Genomic DNA, 9,995 nt, shown 5'->3' with positions numbered 1-9,995 from the left:
CATTCATTATTGCCAAGGACTGGAAATGGTTCCAGAGGGCCTAAGATTCATTGATACCCTTCAACAATTTACAATTGAAGAAATGAGCGAAAATTTTAATAACAAGCTTCTAGGGATCAATGGTGAAGAAGGAGAAGATTTTTACAAAGTGCGACATGTGTCTTCCGTCAACATTCGGTAAATTTCTTAATTTCATATAATCCTTTCCCAAGAGAGGAAAGCACAGTTGGGTCTCTTATCAATTCTTTCACATCCCCCTCATTAATTTTCATCATAAAATTTGTTGATATATCTCTCTATGCTTTTTTGCCTTTATATTGGTTTAGGGGTGGACAAATTACCATAGAATCAAAAAACTAAACCAAACCAAACCAGCCTCGTTTGATTGGACTGGTTTGATTTTTTGAATGCATTGATTTAGTTTAGAGTTTTCAATTCTTCAATCCAATAGGATTGGGTTGATTTTTGGTTATAAGATTCAATTTATATTGGCATGTTTTTGCCTAATTGGTCCATTCTAATGGACTTGATTGCAACTAATCATTTCTCACCATTTATTTTGATTTTCAGTCGATAGGATATTAGCCAATGGGAAGTGGAAGAAGAAAATGCTAGAAGTTAGAGTTGGAATTCACGGTAATTAATTTTATTTTATTACTAGATTTGATTTGTATAGGTTGTATTGAAGCTTGAGTTGGAGTTCACTATACTATTCACAACTGTTGGCTTATATTAAACAATATTTATTTTATATTTGTGTTATATTTAAATATTAAAGATTTGTTTATTTTAATTATTTATTATTGATTGATTATTTTTTTGGATTGGATTGATTTGGTTCAAGTGCATGATTCATTTAAGTTCATTCTAAATTTAATGTCAACTTAAACCAAACTAACCCAATCACACCCCTATATTGTTCATATCCATAGAGATTTTTTTAATACAAGGCCAGAGTTGTAATAACCCACATTCATGTCTTAGTCATGTTCATGTGCATTTGCATGATTTCGTCTTGTTAAGCTTGCATTTGTAGACTTTGACTTGTTTTTCCTGAGTAAAGGTCCCTGTCTTGTCTTGTGCTTATGTGTTTTGCCTAAGTGTTGTATGCATGCTTTGTTCCTTCCTTGCTGTCTCAAGCCTAGGTCACGCCAAGCCTAGGTCATGCCAAGCCTAGGTCATGTCAAGCTTAGGTCATGTCAAGCCTGGGTCATGCCAAGCCTAGGTCATGACAACACCTAGGACCATCCTAGAACCACTTTGGTTGACCTCCACCATCACCTGGGCATATTGGCCGAGATGTCATCACCTAGGCCGAGATGTGCATCATCTAGGCCGAGATGTTATCATCTAGGCATCCTAGATCTTTGATCCTTGCATGCAGTGATCTTGTTCCGGGATTGGAATGACCTACACCGAGGTGTGGCACATCTAGGCCGAGGTGTGGCACAACTTGGCCAAGTGTTGTCCTTCCTAGCCGAGATCATTGAGACCTTACTTGCCGAAGCCTATGTCCTTAGCCGAGATCATTACCTGCCGGAGTGCCCATGTCACCTAGCTTGTTGGATACACTTTGTCTTACACATGTCTTGTCTTTCTATCACCTTTTTGAGGAGAACCAATCCGGTAGTGCCACGTGTCCCAGCAGGGAGTTAAATTAGCCGGTAGAGAGAGAAAACCTATCATTTCTATATCTTTGTTTTAGGAAGAGAGAGAAGCTCTAGGAAGAGGAAGAGGAGTTCTTGAGAGAGGAGTAGATTTCCAAGCTTGATCCCTAGAGATCGAACCGTTAGATCCATGTTTTAAGGTTGGATTCGTGATCTACTCTTGTTATTCTTTATGTTGATCTAATCGCATTGCATGATCCAGCATGATTCATGAGCTATGCATTGATTTAAAGTTCGGTTTTAGAAAGACAAAGTGATGTTCATGTGTTCTTGAGGAAAAGCCATGTTTTAATCCGAAAGTTTGTATCAAGATCCATGTTTTCGTGTTTGTTTTCATATGATCTTCAAGTATGGATACCAAGGTCCGTGTTTTCGAACTCATAACATGAAATCCCAGATTTTGTAATAACAAATTACGATTTTAACATTCATGTTCTTCATGTCCTTCAAGGAGGAAACCCAGATTTCCAGACCTCATTTCCCTTGGTGTGATCACCGAGACCACTCTTGCCTAGATCCCACACATAGGCCAAGCATCATATCTCACCTTGGCCTACCTTGCATGATCACTTGCACCTTAGTCTATCTTGCATGCACACCTAGGCTAACCGCTGCATCTCCTAGGCCGAGATGTTCATCATCTAGGCCGACCATGGTACACCCTTGCCGGCATCTTGTAACACCTCGACAAAGAGCTGCACATCGAAGCCTAGGTAACCACACCTCGGCCAAGAGGTGCGGGACCTTGGCCAAGACCTCCTGAGTTCACCCAGCTAGGTCATTTTAGCCTGGATCATTTCTGTGCATCCATTCCAGGACCTGGTTGGTACCCAGCATGTTTTCCCTAGAAGAATCCAGCATGTTTTCCCTAGAAGAATCCAGCATGTTTTCCCTAGATCATTTGCATTCATGTAAAGCTTGTTTTAAGAATGCATTTCATATCCATCTTTGAGCATCTCTTCTTGTCTTCTTGAAGTGCATTTAGTAGACTTTGCCATATATTTGTAGGTCTTGGATCCTTGCTTTAACCTCGATGTCCGAAGAGCTATGTGAGTGGTATTTTTTATAAAGTTATGTTATAAAGTTTTGATAAAGCCTTGCTTCGTTTTAGAAAAGTATTTGATCAAGCATGAATGATTATCTCTATTTTGTGTATCAAGTATAAGCTTTGTTTTGATGATATTCTTGGAAAGTCCTCCCATGCTAGGGGACTCTAAGCCCATGTAGCACCATGTTTGAGAGATCTCTGCCATCGACGATCTGTGAACGGATGGCCCCACCGACGGTCTATGAACGGGTGGATTTGTCAAATCGATTCCGGGTCAATTATTCTCTTGTTTTGTCCGGAATGTCATCACAAGTGTTATGTAGATGTTATTAACATCCCAAGCAAGATTTGAAAGACCATGATTGATGAACTTGATTCATCCCATGTTTTTGTTACAAGCCATGACAAGTATTGTTTTGATAAAGATCTCGGATATCATTCATTTAAACCTTTATTACTAGTATCATTCACTGAGTATCCAAGCTCACCCTCTCCTTATATATATGTAGGTGGCGAACAAGAAGGCGGTGACGCTTAGATGTTATGTGCAAGATATTTGATTCATGTTTTGTATTATCTTGAAGATTATGCTTCTTAGTTTGTAATTCATGTCTTTTACATACTTCGGCTTGAGAAGCCTTTTGATCAGGATGTAATATATACTTTATTTTGCTTATATTCAAGTTGTAAAGCTATGTAAAGATGTATGCCATTTCATTTGACTTATGCACAACTCTTATGGACTAATTAGATTTGTATATATTGCTTCCGCACATGTTAGCCCCATATGTAATATTCTGATTGTGTGTGAATTTTGAAAGTTGGCCTTCAGTAATCTCAGATTACTGGCCATCGCGACACCATTCTACTAGGGGCGGAATGGGGTCGTGACAAGAGCAATAAAAGTTGAAATTTTTTATAATAGACCCCTTATAATAAGATTTTTTTTATAAGAAACAAACAAGCTCATAAGTTTTACTGTGAGACGGACAACACGTGCAACCCACACAACCCAATTATTGAAACAACTAATTTCCCTTTTTTTTAACTTTAAAATACTGCAACTCTTTTTAAATTTATTTTTTTTAAATGATATTTTTTGGACTACACTTCTCGAATCCATTCAATAAGAGTTCACATTGAATATAAAATTTTGAAGAAAATGATAAAATTTCACTATGTTATTTATTTTTGAACAATGAAATTTTTATTATCTGTGATAAAATTAAAAGCTAAAAATCCAAAATTAAATACTACAAAATGAAAAAAAAACATATTTCATATTGTCTGTAGATTACAAAGAAATTTCACTGAGAATTGACATCAAGTACTAGTCCAAAAAAAAAAAACTGATATCAAGTAGAAAATTTTAAATTAGAGGGATAAAATGTAAAATTAGCATTGGTTGTTAAAAAGATTGTGGTAAAAAGAGGCTTCACGCTCAACGAGAAACTTTTGTTATGTATAGGGTTTCTCTCTTTTTTTTATTTTATTTCCTCCTATGCTCATTAATTTGTTTTTTACGAGCAATAAATTCAAGTGATGGATTAAAAATATATATATAGATATATTGGATAGCCATGAAGCATAGGACTTGATTTGATAAAGAAACTAAAATAAGATAAATTCACTTTCTTTCATTTTAATTAGCATTCTTCATAAATGTCGCTCTTCAACTTTTTACCAAAGATAAATCATAGTTCCATAAAGTGCAAATAAACATCACTCCTCACCTTTTTATCCATTGTCATCAACACAGCCTCTAGATAAAAATCTAATATCCACATTATTACATACATACATATATTTATATACAGAGAGTATCACGAAGAACTAAATAGCAATTTTTATATTTTTTGGATTATTAATCAATGCACATGCATTGCACGTGCCATATGACCTTTCTAACAGAAAAGCACATCATTGAAATTGGTAAATCAAAATTTCAAATGTAAAAACAATTTGTTATGCATGGGCATTATGGTTAAATGTCCTTATTTCAAATCATGAAAAGAGCATACTTATATTTTTAAGTTGTGTTTGAATCATAAATTTGAGTAGCAAATAAAAAAAATAAAAAATAAAACTAGGTAAAATATGCATAAAATATAGTTATATTTCACTTACTTTCACCCACTTTTATCTTTTCACAAGACTCAATGGAGGCACCCATGTCCAACCCTTGCTACTTAGAAACCTTTGGGGGCTAGATATTATCTTACCAAATCTCAAGGAGGCACATGAAATTAACCTTAAGACTCCATTAAATTTGAACAATATATTATTCTAAACATGTTGAAAATTTTCTTTTATGGGAATTAACCTTCTAAAATTTCACATATCTCCTCAATCAATTTCATGAGAATTTTTCACTAAAATTTTACAACTTAGTGATACAAGCACATATGTGCTTCCTTTTCCAGATAAGAAAGGTAATGTAGCTCTTGAAGGTAACACAACGGTAAGTAAATCAAAACTTATCCCAAAGTTATGATTCAATTACACATTATGACTAAAACAAACAAACTATCAATTCAAACAGGTTCACAAAATTCATGGCATAATTTCTAAATGCTCTATGTATATATGTTGGGCAGCCATTTGCTAGTTACTTGATACACCTATGACCAAAAATCAGTATAATCACAATGGAGATAAAACTTTGATCTTTAGGTCAAGAACCCCCAGGTGCTTAATTTGCTTAATGTCAAACCTGGATTCCTTTGAACACCATCTATTACTCAGAGTCAAAATCTGATAGTGGCATCTGGTAATATAGCGATCCCGGGTTTTACCTCTTGTTGTACAGTGATCCGGACTTGGTTCTGTGGATGTTAGCAGTTGTTTATATCTTGTTTACGTCCTTTCATACTTTGTATTTGAGTTACAGGATGTGTTGGGCAGGTTTGTTACAGGTTGGTTGTGTTTGGGAACAAATGGTTACTGCCCAGAATTTTGGTCCTTCGCTCGATCGAGCAGTTTGTCGCTCGAGCGAGCTCTTTGCATTTGGTCCTTCGCTCGAGCGAGAGTCGAGTTTTGTGTCTGGTGGCTCGAGCCAGAGTTTCTTCGATCGAGCGAGAAACTGCGTCTGGTTCTAGGCTTGAGAGTTACATTTCTTGGCTCGAGCGAGCTTTTCTTCGCTCGAGCGAGCTGGTTATTCTTCGCTCGAGCGAGCGCTCTGTCGCTCGAGCATGCGTCTGGTTGCAGACCTGAGGGTTTGAATTGTTGGCTCGAGCGAGACATCCTTCGCTTGAGCGAGATAGGTTTCTTGTGTCTGGTCGCTCGAGCGAGCCTGTTGCATATCAGCAGGCAGCAGCGGGTAAACACTTCACTTTTTCACCTCTTTTGTTTTGGAAACCCTAGATCCGAGCTTCCTCTCTCTATATAAACCTTCTCTCTAGGTTTTCATCTCCCTCTAGTGTGAATCTACCCTAAGTCCTTTGTTAAAAAGGTAGAAGGTGACTTGGGCTTCGTTTTAATCTGAAAGTTTGGCGATTTGGAGCATTTTGGTTTTTGGTCTTCATCTCCATTTGAGCTCTAACTTCGAGGTAGGGATATCCTACTCCTTCTTATGAGCTTTGTCTTTAAATTTTAGCATTTTGATATGTTGGGGTTGTTGTGTAATTTTGAGAAAGTTTGGGGGTCTTTATGTAATTTTCATAAAAGAGGGGTTTTGGACTAATTGAACCCATGTGTATTTGTAACATTGAAAATGGAAGTTATGTTATGAAATTGATAGAAATGGGACCTTAGGGTCGGTATTGAGAATTATGGGAAAATGCCCTAATTAGTTTGAATAAATTGATTTGTATAATTAATTTTGATAAATGCGGAATTGAATGAAGAGTAATGGAATTGGGAAGATATGGGATTAAAGGGTGTAGTTGGATAAATCTATTGCTCACCTAGTTGAAATGTTGATTGTTATATCCATTTGGTGCATTTATTTCCTGTTTAGAAATAACTGCTTTGGGCTATTGGTGGAGGATAGTCTTGATTGTTGTAGACACTACATGATGATTAGGCAAACTAAAACTAATCAATTGAGTGTGCTATTAGATATAGCCGTTGGTATAATACATCAAATTGTGTATTGAATGATTGAATATGTATATGATAACTGTTTATATACATTGTATTGTGTGGGAGAAGAAAGGGGCTGAACTCCACGGTTTATTGGAAGAAAGGGGCTGGACCTCTAAACCGGAAATTGGTTGATATTGATACAGCACTAAAATGTGTATCATTTGTGAAGTATAGAAGTGTTTTTGTTTCATTAATACAACACTACAATGTGTATTATTTGAGATGTATGAACGTGTTTTTGTTTCATTAATACAGCACTACAATGTGTATTATTTGAGATGTATGGAAGTGATTTTATATGTTATTGATACAGCACCAAAATGTGTATCCATCCTGAATTTCGAAAGTGTTTTAGTGATGAATTATAATTTCATCAAATGATTTGGCCAGGGTACTGAGCCTTGTTTTCAAACTCAAAGTTGAATAAGAAATGGGAAGTGAACTGTAACATGGACATGATAGTCATGGAACTGTAATGTGATAAATGGATGTATAAGTGTTGACCACCTATCAACTGCTAATCTTTGAGTCATTGTTTATAGCTGGTTTAGTATATTTCTACTGGGTTGTGGCTCACCCTATATGGGACATCATTTTCAGGTACAGGTAGCATGCCACCTCCAAGGACATAGCTTGGGAGGCTAGAGGCAGACAGAACTTTTGTTGTTTTACTTTCTTTGATGTATTACATGTAAATTCAAGCCAATGGCTTAATCTGTATATGAGTTAGTACTCATTTCTTGTAACCAAGTGTTGGCTTGGAAAGTTGTAAGCCCATAGGGCGTTTACTTTTGTTTTCAACATGTAATACTTTTGTAAGAATTACTCTGATAAATAAAAAGATGTTTATTTCTCGTATATTGTTGCATGTCTAGAATGATGGGTTTTACTTATTATTTTGAGGGCGTGACAGGTAAGCATCTTTTGGTTCTGTGTCAGTGATGGAAGGAGGACGAACTTGATTTGACACCACTCTCCTCTTGCATGTCCGATTTGGTCTATCTTTGTCATCCTGGAAATTTTCATACGGTGATTGAGCAAAAATATAGAAGCCAAGGAAAATAAAAATGCATTTAAAAAAAATAGCACAAAATACTTATGCAAGTCCCACTGCAGTGAATTCTTTTTAAGATCACTGATGTTTATGTTTGTTAGTTGTAATTATGTGTTAAAATATGAATTAATACTGGAGATTGATGTCAGCTGTAAATTATTTTTGTTTAGTATAAATAAAAGGGCAAATTAAATATATCCCCTCGAGGTTTAGCAAAATTACAGATACCTCCTAAGGTTTGAGAAATTACAGATACCCCCCTGAATGTATTATTTGCATAACAAATTAGGGGGTTATGAAAATATAAACCTCAGGGGGGTATCTGTAATTTAGCTAAACCTCGAGGGAGGTATATGTAATTTTCCCTAAATAAGTTGACAATAAGTTTGAGTTGTTTTTCTTTTATTTCTTTGAGATTTATATGTTTGAGAGGTTCTATCTCAGTTGAGTGTGAGTTTCTTTCTCAATGGAAGCGAGTTTCTTACAGGTTTCTTCCTTGGGAGCTAAGAATCGTGTTTCTGAGCAAGAAACGTCAACCAAGAAAGAATTTTTTGCTACTAAGAGTGAAAAGCTCGATAACTTAAGCTCAAAATGCCAATTTCACCTTTAATGATGGCAAGCTTCCATCTCTACAATGAAATATTTTGATGCCTTACAGAGAAAAGTACTTATAGCATATTTAATTTTTAATTTTTTTCACTATTTTAATACAAAATTTAAAATTCAAAATTCATATGCCTCAATGTCTTGAGGCTTATGCCTCCCCTCACAAGAGGTAAAATGCCTCGCGTTACACATTTGCCTTTAAAAACTTTGATTATTAGTTGTAAGAGGTGCCAAAACGAGAAATGTCGACAGTGGCTCTAAAAATTATTCGAGTTTCGAGGTTGGGAACTATAAAACACATAACACCACCAGCCTCTAGGTAGTTCAACACAAAGCGAGACACAATTTCCTTTTCCAAAGGAGCCACTGAATCAATATTGTCCTTGAACAAAATCTTTTTAAAGATTCCATACAAAAAAAATGGTGGGGGATAAATGTGAAAGAAAATTGTCAGAGAATATCAATTAAGGAACACAATCATACAAGAATGATTGGTAGTGAGGGAAACAATTTCAACTAGCAAGCACTAGATTCCCAACGAAGGAACAATCATACAAGAATGATTCGTGGTGAGGGAGACAGAAAAATCCTTCTTCAGGGTTTTTTTTCTGTCTTTTTTAATGTTTGGGGTGGGCTGTTCAATGAGAATGACAAGTCTCTAGAAATTGCAAAGCTGGAAAATGTGAATTGTTCAATGAGATGATTCAAAGATATGCACAAAGCTATCACTCAGTACAATAATCTGTTAGGGGCAGTAATAAAATGCTAATGAATAGGCAATAACCTGACTGTCAAGAAAAAAAAAACAAAAATAAAAACAAAAAGGGTTGCTTCCCACAAGGAATATGTGACTGCATTTGAACTAAATAAAGGGAAACTTTGAAGAATATGTTGAGATTTATACCACATCCCACCAATGTGAATGGAAGCACACAATGCACACACCAAAGAGAAAAACAATGAAACAGATTTATGTGATTGGCAACAATTGCCAACATTCACGGGAGAGAAACTTCACTATGAATAAAAATAAATAATACATGTAAGATGGTCAACACACTCAAAACCCACATCACTACCCGAATCCCATGCTCCAGAGTAGTTGAGCCCTTGTTAACCACAGTGCCTTCACGGTATTTTTTGTCACCCTTTACATCTCTATTTTATCCTTCTCTTAATCTCACCAAAACCGATAGTCTCCATGACTATTTATAATAGTCTACTCACAAAAAACTTAGTTCCATACAATATTAACCAAAACCTACACATTGAGTTCCCCAGTAGATTCTGGACTCTACTATCCTAATCCAAATACATGTTTAAACTAACCTAACAATTTTATGGGACCCACATATATCACATAGGTGGACTAATTCTAACAGAATATTAATAGAAGTTCCTAAATTAATCAAGTAAAATGATATGCAGCCAAGACATCACATATATAAAAATAAAGACAATGATAATAATTATATATATGTATACTAGCAGCCCGCACAATCAACTCGAAAAAAAAATAAATAAAATAATAAAA

This window comes from Camellia sinensis, chromosome 15 (assembly GCF_055761805.1).
Source record: "Camellia sinensis isolate YWXY chromosome 15, ASM5576180v1, whole genome shotgun sequence".
Classification (NCBI taxonomy): Eukaryota; Viridiplantae; Streptophyta; class Magnoliopsida; order Ericales; family Theaceae; genus Camellia; species Camellia sinensis.
Note: the sequence above shows the minus strand (reverse complement) of the source record.